Below are 26,190 nucleotides of genomic sequence, written 5' to 3'. Positions count from 1 at the left end.
CAAATATTTTAGTGAAAGGTATTGAAAAAGACCAAATAGCCATATAGGGTACTGCTGGGAACTTCTTCTTCTTCTTCTTTTTTTTAAAGGAGGTCCGTGTCCCTAGGTAACAAAGCAAAAGAACATGCTCTATATGATCACAACTGCCTTCTGGATTATTTAGAATCTGGGAGTTATCTTTGATTCTTTTCTCTCCCTCACCAAACCTGTTGATTCTGCCAGTATCTTTGAACCTGTCAATCTTTTCCCAGTTCCATTCCCACTCTTTTATCTGTGCTTCTCTCTATTGTCTATTTTAGATATTCCTTAACTGGTCCACATGCTTTCTTTTTATATCCCTTCCAACGCATTTTTTTAATGCAGCAGCCATAATGATTCTATAAAATGGTAGATCTTTTAAATTAAAAATTATTTTTGTTGAGGTAAAATATGCATAAATAATTTACCATCTTTGCCACTTTTAAGTGTACAGCTCAGTAGCAATAAATACATTTGTATTCTTTGATTTTTCCATTCACCATCTCCATCCTTGAAAAAAGGGTAAATCAAATCTTGTCTTTCACTCAAGCCCTTCAATGGTTTCCCATTGCATGTTGAATCACGTGCAACCTCCTGACCTTGAGTTAAAGAATCCTGGCTGTGTTGACCTCTGCTTTCTTCTCCAGCTTCATTTCGAGCCAGTTTTTCTCACTATTGCTCCAGCCAATTATCCATGTGTTAGTTCTTAGAACACCCCACACTGTGTCCTCCCTCAAAGCCTTCATACACAGGCTTTCCCCTGTAGAGCCTCTATCCAAGGTGTCCCTCCCTCAGTCCCCGTTATTCAAATCTCAAACTAAATATTATCTGAAAAGAAAGAGCTTTTCTGGGATTAATGAAAACAAATCTCAGCAGGTCTGTCTCCTTTATCTTCAGCACAGTCCGTGTTTCTTATCTTCCAAGCACTTTCCTCATGTGTAATTATTCATTTATATATTCATTTGCTTGTTCAATGTTTGTCCTCACAAAGTTGACCATAAGCTAGATGAGGACATGGACCAGGTCTGTTGAATTTACCACTGTCAGCTTAGTGCTGAGAGTACTGCCTTGGATTTAATGGATCATTGCTGAATAAACAAATGAAAAATAAGGAAGGTGGATCCTATTTCTGCAATGCCCTGAATAACTTGTATATTAAAAAAAGATCCCAGGCTGGGCGGAGTGGTTCATGCCTGTAATCCCAGCACTTGGGGAGGCCAAGGCGGGTGGATCACGAGGTCAGGAGTTCGAGACCAGCCTGGCCAACATGGTTAAACCTCATCCGTACTAAAAGCACAAAAATTAGCCAGGTGTGGTGGTGAGGACCTATAATTCCAGCTACTCGGGAGGCTGAGGCAGAAGAATTGCTTGAACTCGGGAGGTGGAGGTTGCAGTGAGCCGAGATTGTACCACTGCACTCCAGCCTGGGCGACAGAGTGAGACTCTGTCTTGCAGGGAAAAAAAAAAAAAGATCCTGGAGATAAACTGGGAGTAGGAGTTGGAAAAACTGAAATGAGACCTGAGAGGGAAGAACTGAAGAAAAATAGAGATTGAGGGAATAGCTGTTTGTGTTGGTTAGTTGAATAAAGCAAAAAAAAAAAAAAAAAAAAAAAGGAACAAAAACAAAACAAAAAAACAAAAAACCCTCCCCCCAAATAAATGCGAATCACGTCAAAACAAAACTCCCATAGTAAGCTGTTGAAGGACTGAGTATAATTTCTAACACTCAATATGCAATTTTGTTTACATGTTCATGGTGTAAACTCCTATTCAACCTTTCCAAGTCTCCAGTAAAGTATGCCAAACATAAAGGGCATGTGTATGCATTTCCATTTTTATATGCATAAGTTATCTATTGTTGCATAACAAGTCACCACCAAAATTAGCAGTTTAAAGTAACATATATTGAGTATTTCACTGTTTTGGTGGTTTAGAAATCTGAGTATGGCTTAACTGGCTTCCCCATTTTAGGGTCTGTCACACAGCTGCCATCAGGTATTGGCCAGGACTAGGGACTTTTCTGAAGTCTTGACTGGGGAAGAATCTGGTTCCAAGCTGTTGGACTGAGGCCATCAGTTCCTTAATGGCTGTTAGATGAAGCCCATCCTCGGTTTTTTGCCACATGGGTCTCTTCAGTATGGCAGCTTGCTTCATCAAAGTGTGTAGTCCAGAAAGCAATAGAGAGAGTCTGCCAAAGAGATGGAAGTTGCAATCACCTAACCATGGAAGTGACATCTCATCACCTTTTCAATGTCCTATCAGTCAGAAGCCAGTAATTAGTTTCAGCTCACACTCAATGGGAGGGATTATACAGGGGATGAATACTGAGAGGTGGGGAACTTTGGGGGCTAACTTAGAAGTCACCTACTGCAGTATGTTTGTTGGTGTTTTGATTGTATGTGTTCATATGTGTGTAAATCAAGGATGGGACTAAGCTGTACATTTAGGATACCAGAATTCAGCAGGAACAAGCTGTTGGAATCAGAGAAAGTCATGAGAGGATATATTTTCTGGAAATATGAAGATAATTTGGGAAAGCCTTTCACAGGGTGATAGAATCTATTTTATTTGGCTCTCTAGAGGCACTCAGAACTCAGGTATCCAACATACTCCAATAATTGGATTACCCAGATCACGGTTATAACTCACCACTTTGCTTTTCCTGACAACTCTTTTGGAAGTATAATGCACTCAGAAATGATAAATGTTTCCAAAGAGTTAGGGGGATTTGTATAGAAACGGTGGATAGATGGAGGTTTATCAGATTTTGCACTATAGATTCAATGCTGCTTAAGTGGCACAAAGATTATTTTGTAGGTAATCTTGACATAAGGTCTAATTTATAAGTTCTAATTTACAAAATCAGGGAAGGTTCTGCAGTAATCTGGCACTAGCTGTATAACTTGTAAGCCTTCTAAGTAATTGAATTATAAAAATGTTTTATTATAAATACTAGATTATTAAGCTACTTATCTGACAGCAACCTGTATCTCTTTGATCTAGAATCAACTGAAATGTTTTATTTATCTATGTGCCAGGCATTGTGACAGCAACCTGTATCTCTTTGATCTAGAATCTACTGAAATGTTCTTTCACCAGGTGCTTATAGGTTCCTCAAAGGACTCTGGTGACTAAACAATCATAAAGCTTAATGGTAGGTGAGAAGTCCACTCAAAACTCTCTAGCTTGGGAAACAGGGTTATTTATAAAATAGTTCTTTTTTTCTTTCTTTTTTTTTTTTTTATCATACTTTAAATTCTAGGGTACATGTGCAGAATGTGCAGGATTGTTACACAGGTATAAATGTGCCATGGTGGTTTGCTGCACCCATCAACCCATCGTCTACATTAGGTATTTCTCCTTAATGCCTCCCTGCCCTAGCCCCTACCCACTGACAGGCCCTGGTGTGTGTTGTTCCCCTTACTATGTCCATGTGTTCTCACTGTTCAACTCCCACTTATGAGTGAGAACTTGAGGTGCTTATTTTCTGTTTCTGTGTTAGTTTGCTGAGAATGATGATGTCCAGCTTCATGCATGTCCCTGCAAAGGACATGAACTCATCCTTTTTTATGGCTGCATAGTACTCCATGGTGTATAAGTGCCACATTTTCTTTATCCAATCTATCATTGATGGGCATTAGGGTTGGTTCCAAGTCTTTGCTATTGTGAACAGTGCTGCAATAAACATACATGTATATGTGTCTTTATAGCACAATGATTGTAATCCTTTGGGATATATACCCAGTAATGGGATTGCTGGGTAAAATGGTATTTCTGGTTCTAGATCCTTGAGGAATTTCCATACTGTCTTCCACAGTGTTTGAAGTAATTTACACTCCCACCAACAGAGTAAAAGAGTTCCTGTTTCTCCACATGAGCATGGGCTATCTTTTCATTTACTTGTGTCTTCTTCATTTTTTTTCAGCGATATCTTACAGATTTAAGTGTACAGCTCTTTCAGCTATTTAAATTTATTCCTATGTATTTTATTCTTTCTGATACTATTATAAATGGAATTGGTTTCCTAATTTTTGGGGGAGGGGGTAGTTTGTTTTTAGTGCATATGAATGCAACTGATTTTTGTATATTTTTATTCTGCAACCTTACAGAAGTCATTTACTAATTCTAACAGTTTTATATTGTGGAGTCTTTAGGGCTTTCTACACCTAAGATCCTGTCATCTGCAAACAGAGACAATGCATTACCTCCTTTTTGATTTGGATGCCTTTTATTTCTTTCTCCTGCCTAATTGCTCTGGCTAGGACTTTCAGTACTGTGTTAAACAGGTGAGAGCAGGGACATCTCTTGGCACTGAGTTGTGCTGCCTTTCAAGAGGGGTGATGTGGATAATGTGAAACTGTTCTTTTTACTCTCATCAATGCATCTCTCTCACATTTTTCATGCTAATAATGTAAGAATATAATTGGTGACAACAAATGCCTTTGTTCTGATTGCTAAATGAGTGTATATGTGGTAGTTGAGATTCTGAGAGCAGTGACAATGTTCAATAAAAGCTAGCAGAGGTTCGTAGTGATATCACCCAGTTGCCTGACAGGGTGACTTGCCTTGCCTTTGAAAACATGGGAGAACTGGCTATAGTGCCTCTGTCAATAGAGAGAATTACTGAAACCTCAACAAAATACCAGCCCCTCATACCTTCCAAAAGTGTGACTAGACTTTTCCAAGTGATAGATGCTTTTCTCCTTCCATAGTTTATTCTTATTAATCTCTAGGAAAGAATAGCCAATTCTTATAACATTTTAGATGACATGGAGGCCATGGAGGAGCACTGCTGAGAAGGGGCTGCTGTGGGGAGCATTGCAGACTGAGAGCCTGGGAGCTGAGGCCATGCTTCCCCCAAGCTGCTACCAGCCAATGACTGAGCATAGCAGTGACTGGGCTGGTATGGGGCCATTTCTCTTGAGTGCAACACTCTTCTAACAGGCAGAAACTCCCCTCTGGCCTGGCTGAGACTTTCTCAGTACTGTGCTGTGGTATGCAGCTATCCTTACTCAATTCTCTCCACTGCCTCTCCTTTCACAGGTGTCAGATCTATATCCCTACCTGAAAGCTCTTTCCACCTGTTTCTGCTCTTTGCTCCTCTGGCCTTCATGGGTGATAGATTTACTGGTTCTCATGAGCATGTCTAATGCCATCTTTGTGTCAATGTCTCAGAGGACCTGAACGGGCACATGTGGTAAATACCCCATCCCCAGTGAAAATTGTGCCATATAATATTATAATGAGCATGCTCAGTGTCTGAAATCAGCCTGCAGAGGTTGGAAGGGTAAGAAGGGTGGGAATGGCATTGGGAGACTTAGATTTCTCAATTTGATCTCAGTGGGGTTATATTTTGGGCACTACATTTTATTTAAGAAATCAGAGCAGAAATCTTAGAATACTAGACTCTTAGGAGAATTCTTTCTTTTTAAAATAGGATTTCCAAGTTTGGGATGTATTTCAGTTTCTAGGACAATTAAATCACTAAGGGCACCAAGTTTGCGTAATGTGTCAGATGGATGAGGTGTTTCATGATAATATTAAAAAAAAGTCAGTGGGTTGGGAAATGCATATTTGGATCAAGTTTATCTGTTTTCTATGTTTTTAGATATATGTAGATGTGTGCAGTGGGAAGGTTGTCATTGACTGGGAGCAAAACCCGGAATATGATAAGTTAGTTTATCCAATAGTTAGTAAAACAACCCAAAATTCATACTTCTCTGGTAAAATCATGAGAGCCTGGAGTCACAGCAGGATTAGCATATTTCTTGTGAAAAACCTAAGAGAGCCGGGCGCGGTGGCTCAAGCCTGTAATCCCAGCACTTTGGGAAGCCGAGACGGGCGGATCACGAGGTCAGGAGATCGAGACCATCCTGGCTAACCCGGTGAAACCCCGTCTCTACTAAAAAATACAAAAATCTAGCCGGGCGAGGTGGCGGGTGCCTGTAGTCCCAGCTACTCCGGAGGCTGAGGCAGGAGAATGGCATAAACCCGGGAGGCGGAGCTTGCAGTGAGCTGAGATCCGGCCACTGCACTCCAGCCGAGCGAGACTCCGTCTCAAAAAAAAAAAAAAAAAAAAAGAAAGAAAGAAAAACCTAAGAGAGATTCTGGTCTTCAGAATGGGAGGGGTCATGTCCATCTTGTGCCTCACTCTATCCCCAGCCTTCTACACCATGCCTCATGCATGGTAGATGGTCAAAAAATATTTGCTGAAAAAAAATGAAAAACGGTATGTTCGGGGTAGTTTAAACTGTAAGTAAATGTGATTAAACAGGACTTTGACCATTTTGATATGTAGAATAATAGAACTAACCACAACTAGTTACAGTCATGTTTGTTCTTCTATGATTACTGTTTGTTTTTACACTGACTACTTCTTACGCGATTGATAAATGTGGGAATGCTTTGGTTTTAATATATGTGTTCCTCCAAGATTCATATGTTGAAACTTAATCATCAAGGGAATGAAATCAGGGACTGAGGCCTTTGGGAAATGACTAAGTCTTGAAGGCTCTGCCTTTGTGAATGGGATCAATGCCCTTACGAAAGAGGTTTCAGAGACCTGCCTTATCCTTTCATCTCTTCTGCTATGTGAGGACACAGGATCTGTCCTTCCCCTTTGCCCTTTTGCCATTTGAAGATACAGCAAGAAGATGCCGTCTTGCAAGCAGAGAAAGACCCTCACCAGACACTAAATGTGCCAGTCCCTTGATCTTGATGATAAATTATTTCTATCATTTATGAGTTATAAGTTACCCAGTGTTTTTTTTTTTTTTTTTTTTTTTTAAAGCAGCAAGAATGGATGAAGACAGATAGGGAAGTTGGTACAATGTGAAAGAGGTATTGATTCATACAAGATTTTTCTGAGTATTAATTTTTTTAAGTAATTGGAGTGAGCTCTCTCACAATTAAAGCCTTAGCAATATATAAACTCCATATAAAACTCTACAAAAGTATCTCTTTTAGTGCAAGCTATGCCTTCACTTCACCATATAAAGCTACAGTGAAACACAAGTGTACAGGAAGGTGATGTGCTGACATTTCTTTCTTTATTAAAACAATGGATTAACAAAACAGGCTACAGTCTGGATAAGATTTTTGATTCTGACGAACATGTCTCTATAAGAAGCAAATGCCCTCCAGGAAGTACATTTCAGGAAACTGCCTAAGCCCCAGGGTTTAAGTTGCGAAGAACTAACTGTGATACTAGACACCAATGCCAAGCATAGTTTAATGTATTTGTGAGGGGTTTTTAATGGATTGCTATTGTTTTTGTGTTCTCTGGATATAATACATTTTGCAACTTCTGTTCCAACCCTATTTTTTCCCCATAGCCAATGTTTTCTTTGCCATGAGATTTTACAGTAAAGCATGTGCTTTCCGCCCCCTACAAACATATATAGTAAACAGTATGATAGCAGGAATGCGTGTATTTAAAAGAAAAACAATCGACTATCTTGGTTAAGAATTCAGCTCTAGAGTGAAATTGCTTAGATTTAAGTTTCAGCTTTGCCATTTTGAAGTGGCATATACTTGGGCATGGCACTGAACATTCTGTGCTTTTGTATCCACAATGGTAAAATGGGAATAATAACTATCTATTTCATTGGGGTTATTGTATAACAAGAGCTTAGAAAAGTGTCAGGCACATAGTAGGTGGTCAATCCACAAATGTAGGTAATTATTATGGAATAAAGCAGCTTATTTCCTGACTAGGCCACATAAGGCATATTTCATCTTGATATGTGGAGACATAGCACGATTTCATCACTGGAACCTTAATATAGGCATTTCCTTAAGGCTTGACATATAGTTCTTTGTAGAAGTTCCAGGAGCCAGTTCTCTTTTCAATTTGTATTCACTATTGCCACAACCTGTTTTTTTAAATTTCCTCTGTCTACAGTCACTAGACTGTGACTTAAATTAAATTATAACTTTGAAACTGAATTTCCTCAAGTTACTTGTGCTCCATACAGTAGAGCCATAACATACTTACTCTTATTTGACATTTTCTCTTCCTCTTTTTTTTTTTTGATAAATGCTGACCTGCTATGCCACCTACCTTATAAGTGAAATTGATACAGTGTAATGGAAACAAGATGTAATATCAATAACATGATCTATCACAAACACAGCTAAAATTGCAAAGCATATGTCCAAAATTAAGTGATACAGAATTAAAGTATACTTTTTCTTTTTTTCCCCCAGAGAAAGGCTGAAAAATACCCAAAGATTAGCACAAAGACTAAAACCTCTTAGTCCCTTAAGCAATGTTTGTATTCTTGGGAACATGTGGGAAAACTGGGTGAGTGGTGTCCTTGGAGTTTGCTTTAAAAGTCAGATCTTTTGAAAAATGTTTATTCATGTCCTTTGCCCACTTTTTGATGGGATTTTTTTTCTTACTGATTTGTTTGAGTTCCTTGTAGATTCTGGATATTAGTCCTTTGTCAGATGCATAGTTTGCAATTATACTTGAGTGACGGGTGGACTAAATCTTAATTCACCACTATAGAATTCATCCATGTAACCAAAAACCCCTTGTACCTCAAAAGCTACTGGAATAAAATAAAATAAATTAAGATGTCTGGGTTGACATGTCTTTTCCTAAATGCTTAGCTTTCCAAAGTAGCCATTCATCCTCAGGGTTAAACAGTGCTCTCTCCCAGCTCAATATTTTACAATGACTTACAAAATAGTGAGCCAATTATACTATCACTGGATTAAGCCTAATGATCAAGCTAAGTGACAGGTTGGACAAAAAGATTTCAAAGGTCCTTGAATTCTGTTAAATACTCATTAATAATAATAGGAGTTACCAACATCTGAGAACAAATTGTTGTATGCATCCTGCTTCCTTCCATTCATGGTAGAAGAGCAATATCATAAGAAAAGCAGACACTTTGGCAGAAAAGATACCATATGGAGACTCGAGATGCCTGTTTTCAAATTCTTCATTGGATTGGGCAGGGTCTTCTAATATGAATACACATGAATAAAATTATGATAAGGGGAAAAATAAATTATGTATTAAGCACATATGTCATGTTCTGTGATCAACATCTATTATTGTATTTAATTCCCCCATAAAAGAAACCCCACAAAAACCCTGTGATTTAGGCATTCTTATTATTTAGCTAAAGGATCAGGCTCAGATAAATTGAGAATGAATAAGGTTGCTCAAAACCTGCTTTCTTTCCATCACATCGAGCCTTGCCTTAGGCACTTCCTACTCCCCTACCTCTCACTTGACTCCTAGTCATGTTGATATTTCTCCTAATCTCAAACTACTTGGACTTGATTCTCTCTTGTAATAAATTGTCTCACTTTTATCCTGTTCATGTCGGAATTTTAAGAAGGGTGTCAGGATCAGAATGTCGCCAGGTCAGCTAGTTGTCTAGAGTAGACCTCAGGGTGCTTCTGGCTTTGTGAATTCACTGTACTCGTTAATCTAACTCTCAGCCTGTGGGTTTGGAAGCACGTTTTTTGGGAATGATGAGAGTGACTGTTTCTCATGCTGGACTCATGTTAACTGCATTTGTAGACAGTGATATATAAAACCAGAAAATCAGTTGATTTCATTATAGTAAGGAATAAATTGGCCAGGATCTTGGACACACATTCTGTGGCCAATACCTTCTTTGTTTGTAGACATGTGTTTTAAGAGACCACATTAAAATCACAAAGTTCCTGGTGAATATTGAGCTGGAACAGAAAGAAAGTAATAATTCTATGGGTATTGAGGACATCTGTTAAACTAGCATAGCACATTCATCCCCAAAACATACACATGATACACTGAAGAAGCAAGTCAAATCCTTGGGCATTTAAGAATCTCAGTGGGCACAGTCGATGCTGTTGGTTTTTAATGTGTATTTTTTTTTTACCTTGTCTCATATGTGCTTGGGTTCCTGACAATTCACTTTGTGATTGTCTCTTTACTGAAATCTTGTTCATTCAAGGGCAAACTTCTACAACTTAATGTGACTTTATACATGTGTGTTTCAATTTGTTCTGTGTTGATTTTTTAGTTATAGTGTCAGGTGACAATCTTATTTCTTTTATTTGGAAATGAATTTTGGGTTGGATGGGGGCCAAAAAAATGCTTTTTTGAAATCCCTGTGTACATCTCAAAGCCATAGATGCCAGATTACTTTTCAAAAGATAATGGAAATTATGCCTTTGAATAGAGATCTGTGAAAGATTACATTCTTGTAAGTTATATCCAATTACAGTTTAGTGAGGTATTAATAATAGGACATTATATCATATTTTGCTTCAGGAATTTTGTCTATTATGATAAGAACTCTTACATATGTAGGTGCTTATTCTCCAAAAATATCTTATGAGAAAACACAGCAAGCAGCTGACTCCAGGATGGGATTGAGGGAGCCCTGGGAAAGCCTTATAGGCCTCAAATATTTTCCTCACCATCTGTCTGTTATTCAACCTTTAAAACTAATTGCTTGGCATCTTAAAGTTTTTGTCATTTTAGAAAGTCTCTTTTTAGAATGCAGATGCACCTGGGTTATTTAATATGTTAGCCAACTTTTAACAAATTACATCATTAAACAAAATGCAGATGTAATTTCAGTGTCTGAGAATTCTCTAGAAAAATTTAATTTTGAAAATGTAATGTAATATAAGTATATTCTGGATCATCTGAATGACTACCTTGTAAATGAGTGCTGCCTTCTAACTTAAAGCCTGAATTCATGTTTTTGTTCTTGTCAGTAACAACTACTATTACTTAATTGTCACTTGTTCCTTAATAATGAGATATTTGTTTGAAATAGGACAAATACTAGTAGATCACTCTACAAATAAGGTTACTTAACAATTTAAAGTCCAAAAAAAGATGGAAGAGATAAGTCCTTAGCAAAGCGTATTGGAAGCAGATTGCACCTGGCGAGTTGCTAGCTGGGTGACTACTGATTTGAAACAAGTGGATATTTAAATCTTGCTCATGAAGTGCCCTGATTGAAATCCAGTGTTATCGATTATCCCCTGAATTTGAATTGAAGGAGGTCATTTTTGCCCATTAACTTGACCCTTATAGGAAATTATCAAATGATAGATTCTCAGTTGTGAAAAATAGGATGCATTTCTCTATTGCAAGAGATTGAAATTATATGGAGAGATTTTTCACCACAGAGCCACCTAGTAGCCTACTTTTTCTTTTTAGGAATTTTTGGATTGATTGCTCATATACAGACTAGGTTGAGAAGATTCTTTGATATTGATTTACCAGTTTCAAGTGTTATAGATCCAAGAAATGTTTTCCTTTCTCCTTTAAATGGACATACACCATTGAGCTTAATTTATCCCCCGAGTTCAGAATATTATTTAAATTTCTGAAAAAAAAATGGCTAAAGGCTCTGAGGATTGTAGTTGTTGTCATCTTCAATAAGGCCCTTTAGTTAATATAATACTAAATCTCTGTTAACAGAAACTAGAAACAACAGGTTCTGTGATGAAGACTCCATGCAAATGGAAACTCAGTTCTGATGGAAAAACTCTAGTCCTTGCCATGTTGTGGGTACATCTATGTCTAACTACTCTCAATGTGACTGGGCTAGGAAATTCTTGGCATAGATTTTGGAGAAATGTTTAAAATGAAAGTTGTGCTCGGATTCCACTGCTTACTACAACACACAATTCTTTTGCTTCTCCTCCCTTTTAAATCCCTGCCTCATCTTTTGATTTTCTTTTCCTCCTTTCTGATTTGAAGACTACTTTATGTATTAGTACTTATGTTTTATTACATTCTCCATTTTTTATTCTTATTTCTTCATTCTCTGGGAAAGGAAAAAGAGAAAAGAAAGAATTTTCATTGATGCTGGCATTTATATGACAGTTTGTCAGTCCACATACCCTATAAGGTAGGTAAACTGAGGTCGTGAATATGTAAATAACAACCTTAAGATAAATAACTGATAAATGATAGAAGCACTTTTTAAATTAATGCATCAGAAAGAAGTACTTCATCTCTAGTATGTTATTTATCTTGCTACATAATCTCTTTATATATAATATAGACATTGTCTAACCACCTATCTGTATATGCTTATAGTGACCCTCAGATATTAATATATTAATTTATTTTTATTTTTATTTATTTATTTCCAGGATCTTCCCCCTCCCCTGCACACTCACAGGAAAGCAGAATGATTTGGGGCAAATATTTAGGCACCAAATGTTTGTTGAATGGAAAACATATCTTAAAAGCTTACCTTTAGAATATTTCTATTCCAATTTGTTCTTAGAGTATATGTAGTGTGAGGTATTCATAGCCACAGATACAAGGTACAATCAAAGCACCTAAATATAGTTTACTTTCCTTTTTCCAGTAAAGGCACCAAATCCAAAGTTCAAAGACATGCATACGGAATCGTCTACATTGTTTACCATCAGAATTTATATTCACCAAGAACAGAATTAACATTATCGTTTCAGAACTGAAAGGATAAAGACAGATATAAAAATTAAGTTAACTTAGACATAAGGATTACAAACTAAGTGTATTTATCTTTAGAGGTAATCAATCATTGCTTGTGCTAGAGATCTATAAAAGGTTGGCCTCAGAACTTACTACAGGGACCTTATCCTTTCCTCTACAAATTGCTCAGTTCCACCAAAGCAAAGACACTATTCCCTACTGAGGGCTAAATAAATGACAAGCTTGAAGTGGTGAAAAATAAATTCCTTCTCTGAGTTACTTGAGTAAAAAATCTGTGTGAACAAAAAATTCACATATTTCTCTTCATATAATGGAAACTTACCACTTTTTACAACACTGTGCTTACTTGAGAAGCTTTGGAAATTCATTATAAGGGGCAAGTATATTTGGGATATTAGTTCCACCATGCCCACAAATAATGGAGAAAAACATTGGGAATTGAAATTGCTTGGTCTCTTCAACCCCTAAAACTCTTATCTATGTTATTATAGTCTAGATACTTTTCGTACATATAAACATTTTCTGGTAACCAGGGGACAACTTATTTATGCACTTTATTTTCACTGCATGTCTATAGGAATGCAAAAATGTAAACATTGATCTACATAATCATGTACATAGATTAAGGGAAACTTCCTGAAACAGTGTGAATTAGATCATTAAAAAATAGTGAAATTGCAGTTAATGGCTTATTTGCTGAAAGTAGATATTTTAATTATTCTACATAGTTTGGATTCATGAATAACTTATTAGTCACTCATATCCTGTTTTTTTTCTTTTCCTGTTCATAATCCTGGTGAGCCTCTGATGTTTGGATCATAGTCTTTAATGCTTTTTTTATTTGAATTCTTACTCAGGAGGCCTGGGAAATGATATGGCCAGCCAGAATAGATGAAATTGTTACAGATCACCATGAGATTGTAATAATCCATTTTTTGAAATAGTACCCAAAAAATGTAATCAGTATACTAGAAGCAAGAAGACTTTTTTTTTTTTTTTTCCAATGTAGGTGACATGAGAAGATACTGAATTATAGGAAACTCCTATATGTCTGTTTCACTTATTTTTGTTTCTAGGCTCTAAAAGAAAGAGCACTGACTAGGAGTTATGAGACCTGGGTTTGACTTTGAACTCATACATACAGATTTTTCTTGGCTACATTACTTCGCTTTGCTACAATTCCCTGGTCACTGCCACCAAACCCCTCTGTGTCTCCCTTGCCACCCCCTTCCTTATTTACTCATCCCCAAACTTATCTGGCTTCTTTCATTTCTGGAATAAAAGAAGCTCTTTTCTGCCCCACTGCCTTAGCACCTTATTTCCCTTCTTCCCTTTTTGTCTAATTGTCTCCTAATCATTCTTCAGGTCTTAATTAATAATCACTTTCTCAAATAGGCCTTTGCCAAGTCTACTCTCTAAATGTGGCTCCTGTAATGTTCTTATAGAATCATATGTTGTATATTACTACTATGCATATATCACTACTTATATATATAAGCTTAATTTCAGAATTCTTATTGTCTGGATGGAGTAGGCTATATGTTTCATTGCAGCAGGGAGTATGTCTAGTACATTGTAGATGCTCAGTAAATATTTTAGAAACTAATGGGTGAATAAATTAGTGATAAGAATGGGGGTAGAAAAAATAATCTAAATAATTCCATCCATTTTGAGCAGATTATGATACTAGGGTAAATTAATGGTTTCATTTCCATCCGAACCAAGTTCTGAAGATTTTATCCTAAACCATGCCTTATGCACACAGTCAATAATTACAAGAAAGTATTTTACAATATACTCAGGGTTTTGTACCTTCATTCGGCCACTCATAATTTCATTCATACCAAGAGGTTAATCTCTGAAAATCAAATCTGATCTCACCAATTTCTTACTAAAACCCTGACTTCATTCCTCACTGTATATAACATAGAGTCCAAACTCCTTGGGATAATATGCAAAGGCCTTACCTACCTATTCTTCCAGAGTCCTGCATTCTGCCATTTCAGACATATGCATAGTTCCCAGAATTCATGGTGCTTTAATTTTTTTCTTTTTCCTCTTGGTGTCGTGCCTTTGCCCTTGCTGTGTCCACTTTCTCGAAAGTCTGTCTCCTCCTCCCTCTTTTTAAGCTTTTGTTCACTAGGAAAATTCCAACTCAACCTTGAATCTTTGGCTGAAATTTTGAATGCCTACCCATTTTTATATCCCACCAAAGACCAAATAACTTGATTCTGTGCATGCTTCTATTATGGCATTTGGATTTCTGTAATCATTTATCTACACATGACCATTTCCTCTTAACATTGTCAGTCCTGAAAGATAATGGTTGCATTCTTATCATATGTCTCCTTGATCCCTATCGCAGTGCCTGGTACATGTTAGGTAGTTCATGAATGTGCAGTGAAGGTAGGTGAGAATTAAATTGCTGTGTTAAAGGTTTAGCCCATGTTTTCAGGTGCTTCAGATATGAGTCAGAGAAATTGGTCTTTAGCCTCCCAATTTTATCCTAATATTCCAAAATTTATTAAAAATCATTTTGTGGATTTGTCTTTATAAAGTTAAAGCTACAAATCAATTTTTTTGGATAATTTTACTTAGAAATTATTTTACTTGTTTTCTCTGAAAACTTACCTTTTTTTTTTTTTTGCATTTAAAAAATAGTTGATTCAAAGCACACTGAATCATGTATGCAGAAATAGTGTTCCCTAGATTTTAGGGGTTATAATTCTGAATATATCCTCTTTTTTGTAACGTTTTAAAACAGGAAGTTATTGTTTGACCATTTATTCAGCTTTGTGTTTAATTTCACTTTTGATCTTTACCTTCCATATTTATTAATTAGTAGTCATTATCTGCTTTTTTTCTATGATAAAAATGCATTATCAAATCTGCACTTTTTTCAATGGAACATTCATTTTTTTTTTCTTAGAGTAATCATAATTTATTTTCTGTTTTCCAAGATGTTGGAAATAAAATCAACAGTTTTGTTTCTGATTTTAATGAAAAGAAATTCTGCGTCACATCATGATATGGTACTCATTAATATATTTCCTCTTATTTTTCTGACCTGTAATTAATCCTTAACTCAAATACCAAATCACTGATTATTCCCTTTGAAGGTAAAGCTTTATTGAGTTACAAAGCTCAAACCAGTTTGCTTCATGTGTGGGTGCCCATGGTTGGGATTTTTCAGTCACGTGAACTTTTATTGTCATTTTATTCCATGTTCAACCTGATACTTATGGATGATAGACTGGAAAAATCCAATCAACATTTCCTTTTAAGTAAGGACAATGAAATATCAAAGACCTCAGAGATATGATGCGAAGAACAAAACTCTCATCTTTCAGGTTTGTGCCTGTAAAAAAATTCAAACTCTAATACAAAGACAGAAAAAGGGCAGTTTTAAGAACACATGGTTTAGAGTTCATCTTACACTAATAAAACACAAGTTTTACAGGAAGAAAAAATCTTTCCCAATACTTTAATAGTCTTTTAAAAATTATTTCCATTTACTGAAGAGCTAAGTGCTACTGTGCCCTTGCTCCTGTCTGGTCTCTAAATTATTTCAGAATAAGCAGGGAGTTGAGCCTCCCTGAGGCTGTGAGACAGCAGGTGGTCCTTCTGCTGCAGCCTGGGCATCTTATAAAGGGCTCAATTGCTCCCCATAGGCTGCCATTCCATCTTGCTGAGACTCAGACTCCCTTGACTGAATGCTCCAGCAGCAGGACTTTTATGGACGAATATGTTGCAAACTGACAAGAGAAGGTATTTGATAACCAGGAGGTCTTCTTCCCTCATGTCAGTTTTAAGCAACAAGGCAGGTGCTATGAGGTGCATAGAGTCTTTTATAGGTTGAGGGATTAGAGAAAAGATGTGAGAGGCTGTCTCCTTTGTGTGCCATTTTACCTCAGAGATAACTCATAGCATTTTAAAACAAGGACCTAATAGCTCAGGAATATCTTTATCCCCTCCAAATGGAATCAAGCATGTGCCTGTCAACTGGAGATTACACAAGCAGCCACACAAAATTTAAGTGTAAAGGAATATGTTTCTAGGAATATTATGCTATTAATTATTCTGTTTATGGCAAAAGTGTTTAGAGAGGGAAGGAGAAATTGAGAAGAGGTCTTAAAGGGAAATAAAAATGTATTTTTGCTTTATATATTTTATATTTTAAATTTTTTGTTACAATGAAAATGCTATCTATTTTTTAAAAATATTTTCTTAAATATAAACGTCTTAAAAATGTTTTGTGTATACTGACCTATGCGAGCTTCTCTAAACTTAGTAATAATTTACCTGTACCAGCTTTGCAATAACTAATATTTTGAGAAGGTATTACAATTTTTAGTATTCACTTTATGATTGCCCTTTACCATTAGTTAGAGCAAGGAAAATAATTGACCAACTGGAGGAAATCGTATTTAGGGGACAACAGAAGGTCCCCAACTAACCTACCAGTGGTCATTGTCATCATCATCATCATTATCATCATCATCAACATCATCAAGCAGCAGTTTTTAAACTGTCCATCTGAGCATGGCATGGCGCAGCACTTGACAAGGTTAATGAAACGGAGTGTCAAGGACTGTCATTTCAATGTTCTCATTCCTACCACAGACTAAATATCAGCATGATCATATACACACAAATAGAGACAATTCCACCCCTGTAAAAACACTGCCTACAAAATGATTTCAGAGATGGCACTAGCCATTTCTAATCGAGGAAATCAAAATGCCACATAGGACATTCCATTACGATGTCCTTTTTTGAGCAGCACAACTTTGTCAGGTGGTTGTTTGAGAAAATATTTGTAATACTATGGTTCTGACCTATATAGCCTTTGGTATATGATTTTTTCTCGGAAATACTGGCATTACCATAGAAAAGTTAATTGCAAACAATAAAATTACGGTAGTTCTTAATCAATACATTTTTTGCTGCTGCCAGGACAGGGCATGTTATTCTAGTGATATTTACTAGAATAATTCTTTTTTTAAAGCTAAGGATGAGTACTCTTTTTCATCACTAAATTTTCTACTATTGACATAACATGAGCTTCAGGAACATTAAAGAATATAATTTTTTATATCTGTTGTTGATTCTAACAATCACCTTTATCTCTCCTGATTGGTTTAGAAATTGATCTTGTCTTTATACCTTAAGAGGAAAAATGGAAATGAATTTTAATTTGATATGGTAAAGTTCACCATATAAAAAGCATCTTTTTTGCTATTGGTGTTCATGAGTTCCAATAAAGCCTCCTTGCAAATGATATAAATTGGTTCTTCTGAAAATTGCTGCTATTGATTCTTTTTATGAAGCTCCTTTACTTCTTATGGAAGGGTTAAGGAAGAATAACAGAAGTTGGTGTGGTGTCTGTGAGAGCTTGTCTTCAACACACACAACAAAGAGAGTCATGACCAGTTTTGAAAAGGAAGGCAAGAACTCAAATTGTGGTGCTTTGTTTGAGCACCCATTTCTCTATTATTGAAAGATTCTGGTAGATAATGCTATTAGTTGTACAGTTGCCACATTAAGCTTTCTCTAATTGAGAAGATAGTTTTCTTTAGCAGAATGACTAGTGAGAAATAGAGTATCAAGGACTTTATTCTACAAGTAGGCTTTGGGAATTACTATGGGAACAGGGATTATTATTTCCAAATTTTAAGTGTCACCTAATGTCATGGGTTCTCAATATATGTCCCTCAGTAATGTTGACATAGTATTAATTAACTTCACAAAAACACTTTACCTGGAAATATTATTGAGAGGTAGAATTGACTGTCATAAGAATATCACTGAGTTTCTAAGGGGACTTTGTGAATGTGTGGCAGGCTGTGTTAGACTTGATTGTGTTCTGCTGATACTTTTTTTTATGAAAATCAAGTTAAATAAATTGTGCAGTGAGTGCAGATTTATTATATACATGCTCGTTTGCTTAGATGAGGGTGAGGCACGGAACAAGCACATCTTTTGTTCTGCTACACTTAATCCTTCAGCAAAGCTCTTCTGACTCAATATGCTATTGGTGTCATTGAAAAGATCCTGAGTCAGTCATCTGGAAATGCTCCTACATGAAGACTCACAAGAGATTACAGATAATTTTTCAGAGTAGGGACAGTTGAATGGACTTAAGCCTGAAGAAAATGTAGTTAAATAAGTAGTCTAAAAGCAGTAAAAATTTTCCATTAACTACACAGAAGAGAAAACCATTACCATTCTGCCATTTCAGCAATATGATATAAAACAATGCCTTGATAAAAGATAAAAACTAATCTATAAATCTAGTCTATGCTTGAGGAGGATGTATTCACAGTGGCACTAAACGTGACTTTAAATTGCATATAGACAACCTAAAGACCTTCTCAGTGGTGGTCAACCTCAATATGATTGTGAAACTCAGAAACTTGGCCCCATGACAAAATTTGTTCTGATTTCCTTGAGAGGCTTTGTTAAGTTAACTTATAAATCTCATTTAATGCAAATGCAGCAGCAGTAGCATTTGGGATTTGGGCCAATTCATGAGCATTGGTGGCATATCACAAAGTCCAAATGGAATGTATCTATTTAGCATCTATTATGTGCTGCAGATTGTGCTGGGCATTTTGGGAAAAACCATTAAGCTATAAAAAATAGGAAGACCAAATTAAATTATTTTAATGGTGATATTTACATGCATGGCAGAAAAAGTAATGAATCACTAAAGCAATTTTTAGTTAAATTTAAACTATTTTTTTCTTTTTGAGACAGAGTCTCACTCACTCTGTCACCCAGGCTGGAGTGCAATGGTGTGATCTTGGCTCACTGAAACCTCCACCTCCTGGGTTCAAGCGATTCTCCTGCCTCAGCCTCCCAAGTAGCTGGGATTACAGGTGCCTGCCACAATACCCAGCTACTTTTTATTTTTATTTTTTTGGTATTTTTAGTAGGGACGGGGTTTCACCATGTTGGCCAGGCTGTTCTGAAACTCCTGACCTCAAGTAATCCACCCTCCTCAGTCTCCCAAAATGCTGGGATTACAGGTATGAGCTACTACATTTGGCCCAAGTCTAAAATTTTCTGAACAGAACATGAAGGGTTAAAGAAATTCACAAGAAGAGGTTCCATTGTGAGCTGTAGCACCTGGGCTGTGTGAGTAAAGTAGATCTTGGGCTATGCATTAAAAAAGTGTTTTTGGGAATGATATTGTGGGGAAAGGTTTAGATTTATCTTGGTTGGATTAGCAATTACATAGTATGACTGGAAATTGGCTATGTAAATATCAATAAAGAAAAAAAAAAACAGCTGCTAAAGGACACACTTAGAAAAGTAGTTAGATAATCTTGACATGTGGAAATCAGAGAAATAGCAGCTCATGCAGATGATAGATGACCACAGGCAGAGCTAAAGTTTGTAAATATTAGCAGAAGCAACTGAGCAGAATACTTACTACATATAAATAATTAATGATTTTATCAACCTTTGCAAATATGTTTGATGTGAACGAATATCAAGAACTGTATATTCACACTTTTGCATTAGAATATATATATCCATAAATATTCATAGATTCATTTATGTGTAAATATCATGTATGAGGTAAGAAGATGATGTGTTAACATAATTTGAAATCATATGAAGTAATTAACATAGGGACTGGGCACGATGGCTAATGCCTGTAATCCTAGCACTTTGGGAGGCCGAGGTAGGTGGATCACCTGAGGTCAGGAGTTCGAGACCAGCCTGGCAAACATGGCGAAACCCCATCTTTACTAAAAATACAAAGATTAGCTGGGCATGGTGGTGGGCACCTATAATCCCAGTTACTCGGGAGGCTGAGGCAGGAGAATTGCTTGAACCTGGGAGGCAGTGATTGCAGTGAGCCGAGATCTTCTCTTATCTGAGGTCAGATAAGAGCTTGCACTTCTCTCCTAACTTCACAGGGAATTTGCACTATGCATGGACGCTGCTCTTTGCCATATCTTTAATCTCTTACTGTTCATTTGGTCCTTCCAAACAGATTTTAGATATATACAGGGCTCTCTGATGTTTAAAATAAAATGAAAGAATAAAATGATGTTAAATACAAAATGCACCTAATCAAGTCAATTTTAATTATTTTTCAGGCCTAATCTTAAATATTATCTGTTGGGAAAATGTTTTCTGACTACCCAAATGTAATGTCTATGGTTGTGTAAAACTTTTTACTTAGTTTTGAAGCACTTAGTACAAATTTTATTGATTGGTAATTTGTGAATTGATCAGTTTATTGAGCTCCTTCTCTGCTGGACTGTAACTTCTTCATCAGCCATGTATTTCCACAGCACTGAATTCGCAGTGCCTACCACAGTGCCCAGCACATGGTGGTCCTAAACTACTATTTGTGATCTTTCTCACGTGTGAAATTCCTACATGTACTTGGGCCCTTCAAAGATGTGCCAGATGGAAAGAAGACTTACACATCTCATACATGTTATCAGGCTTTATCTTCCTCATCTATTTCTTTTCTCATTTGTGGGCACTTTGAGTTTTGTATGCCCAGGTTGAAGGAAAGGAATGACTTAGCTTTATTCCAACACAAACTTTGAGGGGCATTTCCTAAATACCTAACCCTGTAGCTTGCACATGTGTCTGTAGCTTTGCCATCTCGCATTAGTCCAGTCCCATGATAAAACATAAGCAACAGAAATGTAACCTGAATGATCATTATCCTAACAGAATTTTAGATTTTTATATGACTGCTTCTGAACTCTTGGTTTCTAATAACTCTAGAGCTCCATGATAGGATAACATAATTGGGGCGTAATTAGTGTAGCCCTTTCAGCTTTCCCATCATCATGTCATATCATACCATGGTTAGTTGTAGGCAAAACTATTTACAAAGACTCTCCAGAATGTATGACTTAATTCTCCTGCAGACAATCTGCTCACATCAATTAGACACCAAAAGACACCAGGCAAATATTTAAGTGGGCATGGGCTACGTCATGAATAAAGAAGAAAATCTGTTGGAATTTCCCAGCCTCCATTTCTAGGTAACGGTTGTATAATCACTGGGGCAGCCAGAGTGAATACTGTTGACTCTCTTTTTAAGGGGTGCTGTGATGTACAATCAAAATAAAGAGTAAACATTAGAACAATTAAGTTTCTTAGTTTCAATGATCTTATACAATTTAAAAATAATTTTAAATTACTGCTGATATTTCCAAAACTAAAATTTAGACTTTTATATCAGTGATGGAAAGAATGCTTGCATTACTGAGGATATAAGCACAAAATAATAGTTCAAACAGTCATTCTTTTGTACTTTATATGCACACAAAAGATAGAGTGGAGCTTGGAATTCTACACAAAAGAAGATAGTAATTGGGTCATTTCATACGGTTACTTATATTTTTTTTACAAAAACAAATTTGATGTAGTCAAGTACCAGTGCATCTCTGAATATCTTATTTCTTACGTCTTCTGATGTATGAGAGTCTAATTACAGAGGTTGGGTGGCTAGTTCCATATGGTTGTGGTCTGTGGATTAGCAAGAAACATAAAATTTTTTTAACGAGCTTGTATTCATATTTTCTTGGCCTTAAAATCACATTTTTAAAAACCTACCTTAAATCTCTGCAAGTCCATTGCTTTCAGTGGGTTATGGTGCAGAGGCAAAGAAATAAGTCCATTTGATTTCCAAGAATTTAAAAAAAACTGCTATAAACTGCTATACACTAACTTCTTAATCACATACTTTTTTTTTCCCATTAAACTTGAATCACCCAGCTTACCAATAGACTTAAGATTTGTTACCTATCATGTCGAAGTTACCAAAAGTGCTTTTGAAAATTTATTTGTCCCTATGAATGGAAGGTAAATGATAAAAATGTATAAGAATCTTTTCCCTTTATAAAAAGAAGTTAATATCAAAGATAAGCTTATTCAAGGCCACTGGGAGGTATCTTTCACCTGAAGGCTAAAAGTAACGTAAAACATGATGTTAATATCATTTTTTATGGCATAGTGATGGAGAATATTCAACTGGATAGTTGTGTAGTAACACTCCCTCCCGTACTTAGCAGTATGCAGGGTACCTAGGGGCATGCAAAGGATGACAATCTCACACCTAATGGATTTGACTCTCACAAACAGGAGGAAAAGCAAATACATAAGAAGTGGTTAATAGGATGTAATATATAACAAAACAGCAAAGAAAGTGATAGTGATCATAAAAACTATACTAGGTTTCAGGAAAAAAATCAGATTAGTTGAAGACATCAGAGAAGCTTATTGAGGCTGACGGTCTTGAGCTGGACTCTAAAGTGTGAGTAATATTTGGATAAGCAAAGGAGGGATTGGTTGAATGTTCCAGGCTACAGCACAGCATAAGAAAAGCTTAGAGGCTGGAAAATGCATGGGAAACAGTGAAGAGAATCACAAGGTGAGAAAAGGCTAGGAAACACTTGATTTCAAAACCTAGTATTATCATTTATTATTTGTGTGAGCTTAGGAAATTTAGTTAATTTTTCTAGTCTCAGATTTCTTATATGCAAAAATTGGTAATAAACCTATAGAGTTTTACGTATAGTAAGAAAAACCATTTATTAACACATTTTTGAGAATGCCATGCACTGTATGTGTTAAATAAATTTGGTTGCTCTATTATATTTTTCTTAAAAGAAAGAGAGAGTTTATAATGGAAGATGAAGTACACTTGAGTTAGAGTGAGGAAAACTTAAATGCACACAAGAGGCATATAAACTTTATCATACAGGCAATGGCTAGATTTTGAAAGTAATAAGGCAGGGTAGTGTACTGGTTAAAAATAATGTACTTTAAACAAATCCACCTGGTGATAATAGGCAGGATTTATTGTAGTGAGTGAAAGTAAATCAGAAAGGCTAGATAAAGCTGCGTTTCATAAGATCCAAATTAGGATACTTATAATGGCCTGTGAGTTGCCTTTTTCATAATTAATGAAAGCAAGAAAAAAGAAGGTTGTTTTATGAAGTTAATATTAGTAATTGATAGATTCTGATTAATCTCTTTTGTAACAATACTTTAATAAGGAGAAGGATTATGTAAATCACTTTAAAATTCAAGGTATCAACTGGGATTCTTAGCGGCAAACAACAGAAACAGACTCTTAATTTAGGTCAAGATAAATCTAAGAAAGATGCAAAATAACTCATGGATTCTCTGAGAGGTTCAGAACACTAGTTGCGGAGACTTTCTCTCCAGAATAGTACACCAAACTCTAGCACAGACCTTTTCCAGGAGAAATATCACTTATACCACAGTTGAGTACTCGATACAAAGCTAGAATCTTGATACTGCTGCCTTTGGAAACTAGATGTACCTACCTTGTCTTCTCCAGATTGTATTGCTCAGAGTCCTGCCTTCTTTACATCACTAGGTTGCCAGTGAGCTCAAGTCACATGCAAAGGAGTCTGGAAATTTGACTTCAATGATGGTAGGAAAAGATTGATAATGTAGGAGGTTCCTCAATTGTATAAGAATGTTGTTATGGGCTGAAGTGTGCCCCCTTAAAATTCATATGTTGAAATCCTGACTCCTAGTACCTCAACATATGACTGTATTTGAAGATAGGGTCTTTAAAGAGGTAATTGGGGTTAAATAAAGTCATTGGGATTGGGCCCTACTCCAATATAACTAGTGTCTTTAGAAGAAGGGATTAGGGCACAGATGTGCCCAGAGGAAGATCAAGAGAAGAGGGCCATTTATAAGCTAAGGAAGAAGCCTCAGATGAAACCAGTCTTGCTGACACCTTGATCCATTCCGTGGCCACCTAGTCTGTGGTAGTTGTTATGGCAGCCCTAGCAAACTAACACAAGGGTCCATAGATCCTGGATAGCTCAAAATAATGTCATGTGACAAATATAAACTGTTTTGATAAAAAGAGGAATTTCCCAGGTGAGAAAAGACAAAAAGTCAAAAACATATCAAAGACAGCTGAGGAAGAAGTCTTGGCTTGTTGCATATGGAAGCTGGGTGGTTGGAAGAGCATGGTGCAGAATTCTGGTTTGTTTTAGAAAAATTTGAGTTTATTTGGAACATTTTGAATTTAAGGTGGTGATGAAATCTGAGTGAACATATTTAATTGGCAGATGAAGATCCAGATCTAGAACTTAGAAAAGAGTTCAGAGTTGAGACACAGAACCCAGAAAAAGTTTAGTGTTGGGATCTTTCATGAAGATGTGGTAACTGAAGTCTTGAGAAAAGATCTATTGTTAAGCACATATGGATGAAATAGGAGGTCTTTTCTAAGGACTGAAGTAAAACACTTAAACTAGAGATAGAAAGAAAATAATTGGTAATTTTCAAAAGAAAAGAACATATAGGGGAGAGTGAGTACCTGTATGCTTCTCTCACACCACAGTTCTGTACATAGTGTCCCAATATTTGTGTCCAAAACCATGAGTTCAAGCTGGGTGTGGTGGCTCATGCCTGTAATCCCAACTACTTGGGAAGCAGAGGTGGGAGGATCACTTGAGGCCAGGAGCTCAAGACCAGCCTGGACAACATAGTGAGACCCCATCTCTATTTTAAAAAAGCAACAACAACTCACAAATTATTAGAACATGGTGGCATGTGCCTGTAGTCCCAGGTACTATGAAGTCTGAAGTGGGAGGATAGCTTGAGTCCAGGACTTTAAGACTTTAAGTTTACAGAGAGTTATAATTGTGCCACTGAACTCCAGCCTGGGTTGGAGAACAAGTCCCATCTCGAAAAGAAAAAAGAAAAAAAGAAAAAATTGAATGAGTTTAGATTAGCAAGGGGCCCCAGACCTGGAGAAGGTAGTACAGTGTTGACAAGGCAAGCAGTGTGTCAGGGGAAAGTGTGGTTAAGGTAAAAAGCTTGGGCAGTTTCAACAAAGGAAAAGTTGATTCCTTGGGAGGAGGGGCAATATAGCAGACATTTTGGTGGAGAGAACTTCTGTGCTCTCTTCTGAGATGAATGCTGAAGATATGGCAAAAGCAAGATAGACCAGCTCCATCCTGAATCTTGTTTTCTTAAAAGGATTATAAACAGGCAAACTGACAATTACAGTGTCATTACCATGCCACAGAACAAATGTGGAAGCTGGGATGCTGTGGGTGCATATGAGAAAGAACCTGATCCAGACCTTAGAAAGTGACATCTAAACTAAAATTCAAAGAATGCAAAGGAGATAGGCTGATAAGTGATGGAGAGATGGACTTGAGCCTATGAGCATTGCTAATTTTAAGTAGGGGAGTGATAGAGTTGGATTTATGTTTTAGAAGGAATGAGACTAATGTCCAAGTTCAGTTAAGAGACTGGTGAGTATGTCAAGGCAATAGGTGGTGGTGCACTGAGCTAGAAGAGTGATAGTGGGGATAGAGATTAGTAAGTGAATTAAAAATGCATGACAGAAATATAATCAACAGAATTTGATTAGTTGGATGTAGAAAGTGAAGAAAAATGGTAAAGAGTGACCTTGAGTTTATGCTTTGTACTAAGAAGTGTACTGTGACACTGTTCACTGAGCCAAGGAGTGTAAGAGGAGGAGAGCATTACGTGGAAGTGTTGGAGGAGAGGAGGTAAATTCTGACCTGGATTAGTTTATGGTAGATGTGAAAAGTAAGTTCCAGACTCAGGTTCATTGGAAAGATTTGGGTTAGAAAGGGGGGTTCAGAAGTCATCATATGCTATTGCTATTACTACTAATACTATTAGAAATGACAGCAGCAACAATCATA

This window comes from Trachypithecus francoisi, unplaced genomic scaffold, assembly GCF_009764315.1.
Source record: "Trachypithecus francoisi isolate TF-2019V2 unplaced genomic scaffold, Tfra_2.0 Lachesis_group2, whole genome shotgun sequence".
Lineage (NCBI taxonomy): Eukaryota > Metazoa > Chordata > Mammalia > Primates > Cercopithecidae > Trachypithecus > Trachypithecus francoisi.
The sequence above is the reverse complement of the archived record's forward strand: the minus strand, read 5'-3'. Positions refer to the sequence as shown.